The 4553-nt window shown below is 40.9% G+C and overlaps 1 long non-coding RNA gene across 1 annotated transcript; it reads left to right on the top strand.

Annotated features, from left to right (window-relative positions):
- Window positions 1-3139: 3139 nt before the first annotated feature.
- On the top strand, window positions 3140-4232 carry LOC147751222 (uncharacterized). The gene is made up of 3 exons (XR_015299960.1): window positions 3140-3264; window positions 3786-3925; window positions 4008-4232. It is a non-coding gene; the product is annotated as an uncharacterized LOC147751222 (long non-coding RNA).
- Window positions 4233-4553: the final 321 nt, after the last annotated feature.

The following is a 4553-nucleotide window of genomic DNA, read 5'->3' as shown; positions in this document are numbered from 1 at the left end:
TATCTAGATGTCCCATGAAATTGATTCCAATGATGTACAAGAACGTTCCATTATTAATAGCCATATATATGGAACTGCCTATATATATATATATATATTAATATATGCCCTCCCGCCAGGACAATTGGCTGTATACACCTTCTTTTTAACTGGCCCTCCACAAAGTAAAGGCTGGATAATAGGAACGTTCTTACAATATTGATATGTATAAGAACCAAATGCTTTAAATTGAATATCAATATCGCAGTCGGGTAAATCTGTAACAGACATAGTAACCATACACAAAAAGAAGCAATCTGGGTGAATAGCGCAGAAAAACTCATGCATTATAGGTATAGATCCAGCAAATGCCGTATATCTGAAGTAAGATTATAAGAAGGAAACAACTCAGGCGCACCATAGTCTATATACCATTAACTTATAATAATGGGCCCGCTCTAATCAATATTGTTGCAAATGTATATGTTGCGATTTCGCAACTTAGCAGAACCCGTTTCTTTCTTTTATTCTCGCACCCGGTATTTGTTTACCAAAACAATGGAACTAACGTAAAAACCGAAGTCCGTTTTCACCTTCGGACAACATTCGCACTGAATGCGTTCCCTTGACTACCAACTGGCACCTACCTAAGTCCGCCTTTAGTCTCGAAGGCGTTTAATTTATACCGCAAAAACTACTAAAATGGCGCGGCTTCACAACACCATTTAACTAAAAACAGGTGGATCTTGTCAACCTGTTTATTGCAATTTATCAGCGTATAAATACCGCCTCCGTGCCCCGTCCTCCATACTGACTCTGGAGACCGGGGAGACCAGGCAGACCGCGCGGACGAAACTGAATCTAGGTAAGATTCTGCCCGTGAACATGGAAATTTATACCCGTGCCTCGAGCCCAGCTATAGCGGACCTCTAGCCCCCTTTTTTGCTAAATACTGTTGCTGCTTTTAAACTAAAAACTACTTTAGTAACTAGCAGGTTTTGTGCGCAAACCAAATTTTACAATAGTTTTAATGCTCTGCTAACATTATCCCAACAGAGCCTCAGCAGCGCTTTAACCAATACGCGCCCCGTCCTCCATACTGACTCTGGAGACCGGGGATACCAGGCAGACCGCGCGGAAGAAACTGAACCTAGGTAAGATTCTGCCCATGAACACGGCGATTTATACCCGTGTCTTGTACCCAGCTATAGCGGACCTCTAGCCCCCTTTTTTTGCTGAATACTGTTGCTGTTTCTAAACCAAAAACTACTTTATTAACTAGCTGGCTTTGTGCGCAAACCATATTCTATAGTAGCTCTAATACTCTGCTAACATAATCCAAACAGAGCCTCAGCAGCACTTTAACCAATATGCGCCTGAGATCCAGAGCACGCCCGCATCTCTAATTATGAGCCCATGATGGGCGGGATGTATTTGCATCTTGCGACAGGTTATAGCCATCACCTTATGTGCATTTTAAATACAACCAACCAGGGCACTCAAGTTATAGTGTGGTATACTTCTGTAACCACAAGTAAAGCACAGTAAGGCTCCATCAAAGAATAACACTATGCACTGACTATAGTGCTAGCCATGATTTATGTGACTATATGCACGTAGATTTATTACAAATTAAATATGGTAATAGACTTTGCTTATTGATTTCCACCTATAGATGTGAAGCTCGCCCAAACAAGCAATTGGAATTTACTTGTAAAAAGGCTCCTGAATACCTCAAGGCGACCTATATAAAATGCAGGCGCTTGGAGAAGTGTCCATCTAAAAAATCAGAATCTGCACATCGCTATCAAGTAAGCATTGGTGCATGTAAAATGGAAAGGGGCGACCATTCGAACGTATGGTGGAGTACCACGATCCCCCCGGGAAGCCATCTTGGGCGGGAGGCGAGTCTCGGCTGGTATGCCCGAAGTGGCGTAGCCGGGGCGCGCCTTTTTCCCGCCCTAGAATGGGTTGTCCTAGACACCGACGCGGCCGACCACGCCCTCGGAGGCAGGCGGGGGCGGGTTTACGCCCGCCCTGAATACGGATAAAAGGAGCGGAAGCCAAGAAAGCATCCTCTTGTTCCTGTGCTCTGAAGCTGCACCTCACTTATCTCACATGGGCGGTCTGTCCTCGTTCACCGATAGGGATGGTCACGCTTTGAGCTACGGTTATCATTGACAATTTAAAAAAAATGTTTGTATAAATTCCTTCATCTAGTCAAATTCTCTAGCACTACCATCATGACTATGTGCCTGAACACTTACATAGTTTTTATGTAATACATGGGGTTGTAGCACGCCTTGCAGTGTTTTTATAGACAAATGAGCAGGGGTTGACAATCTCCAAGATGGCGCTTATAGTTACTTGTAATTTGACTGAAAGAATAGAGAGGTACATCGCCGTTACGCTCTTCCATCTATATCATCCCATTGGATTTTTTCCTTCACTTCCGCTTCATTGGCGGCTCGTCGCGGAGCTTGTTCTGAGAGCTCCACGATTACATACTGAATCGGTAAGCGTTTTGACCAGACTGATGTTTCTGTACTGCGTTTTTGTTGTGTGAAGGCGATCACTCACTTGATTTTAACTTATTTGTTGGCAGATTTACTTTTGATCAAACTAGATGGAATCCTGTAGATAGGCAAACAGCATTTTGCCAGAAGGTATGAATATACTTTCTTTGGTTATATAGCCATGGAATACGACCAGCATGCTTGGTATTCGGTGGGTTTTATTTTTTCAGCTCTAGGCTTTCCATTTTGTTTAGCACACAAACAACCTGTGTGCACTGTGAGTATTCAGCATCTGAGATTCTGTTGGACGCCATTAGCATGCGATCCATTGGTCTCTCACTAGTGGGTCCAGGCAGTGGAGGGCAAAAGACCACGGTTCTTGGTGAATTTTATCATCTCATTTTGCTTAAAACCTCATGCTTTTCACGGGCCACCACTCTTTTCACACGGCGTTACATTGGAATTTTCATGTTACTCTGCCCATCACGCGTAAACTCCACTTTATTCTCTGCATGTAAATTTTGACACACACTATGAATGGATTAGTACAAGGCACTGCAAGGTAGAAGCTGACATCAGGGCTATTTTACTATTTGTTTATTGACCACCCTGATACATTAGAAAATGCTATTCTGTTTCCATTACAGATTCCCCTGAAGAAGGAACATCCATCCAGAAATTCAATGGGCATATTGTCTGAAGTCCTATTCAGAAAATTCATGGAATGTCATGATATTGTTTTTGACCGCGCGGACGAAACTGAACCTAGGTAAGATTCTGCCCGTGAACACGGCGATTTATACCCGTGTCTTGTACCCAGCTATAGCGGACCTCTAGCCCCCTTTTTTTGCTGAATACTGTTGCTGTTTCTAAACCAAAAACTACTTTATTAACTAGCTGGCTTTGTGCGCAAACCATATTCTATAGTAGCTCTAATACTCTGCTAACATAATCCAAACAGAGCCTCAGCAGCACTTTAACCAATATGCGCCTGAGATCCAGAGCACGCCCGCATCTCTAATTATGAGCCCATGATGGGCGGGATGTATTCGCATCTTGCGACAGGTTATAGCCATCACCTTATGTGCATTTTAAATACAACCAACCAGGGCACTCAAGTTATAGTGTGGTATACTTCTGTAACCACAAGTAAAGCACAGTAAGGCTCCATCAAAGAATAACTTTATGCACTGACTATAGTGCTGGCCATGATTTATGTGACTATATGCACGTAGATTTATTACAAATTAAATATGGTAATAGACTTTGCTTATTGATTTCCACCTATAGATGTGAAGCTCGCCCAAATAAACAAGCAATTGGAATTTACTTGTAAAAAGGCTCCTGAATACCCCAAGGCGACCTATATAAAATGCAGGCGCTTGGAGAAGTGTCCATCTAAAAAATCAGAATCTGCACATCGCTATCAAGTAAGCATTGGTGCATGTAAAATAAGAATATATGTACCACACAGAGAACATCGTGTAAAATTAAGTATTATTGTTACTTCAGATCCTCTAGATTGTCAAGCTGAGGTGAATACACAAACTAAAGGAATTTTCCAATCCAGGATCAAGACTGGCACAGCAAATTGAAAATGCTTTAAAGAGTAAGATATTTTGACCACTAATAGTTATGACCCTGTATAAAGTGAGACAAAAATGTTTCTGTAAAAAACAAATTCTCCTATACCTTGTATTAATTTAATGTCACATATATTCCTTTTAGATTTATGAAGCTTTTAATCTTTAGTCCTGAAGAAGGTCTTGTACCCAACTAAGCACCGAAACGCGTTGACAACAGTGTTTTTTTATTCGTTTCTATATGTTTTTATATTGTAACATTTGGATGAAAAGTATATACATGTGTTTCTGTGATATAATAATGTTTATGTGAAATTGTTTGAACTCTTTAATATTAATGCTTGTGTCTTCCTTTTTAATAAATGTGACTTTTTTGATACAACTTTTGGTCTGAAGGTATATGTGTTTTTGAGGATATTGTAATTCATCTTAAACTAAAAACTGTCTCACAACAGGTGTCTTGATCTATTGAGTT

The sequence above is a fragment of the Lissotriton vulgaris genome, chromosome 1_1, assembly GCF_964263255.1.
Source record: "Lissotriton vulgaris chromosome 1_1, aLisVul1.2, whole genome shotgun sequence".
NCBI lineage: Eukaryota > Metazoa > Chordata > Amphibia > Caudata > Salamandridae > Lissotriton > Lissotriton vulgaris.
Note: the sequence above shows the minus strand (reverse complement) of the source record. Positions and strands in the feature narration are given on the sequence as shown.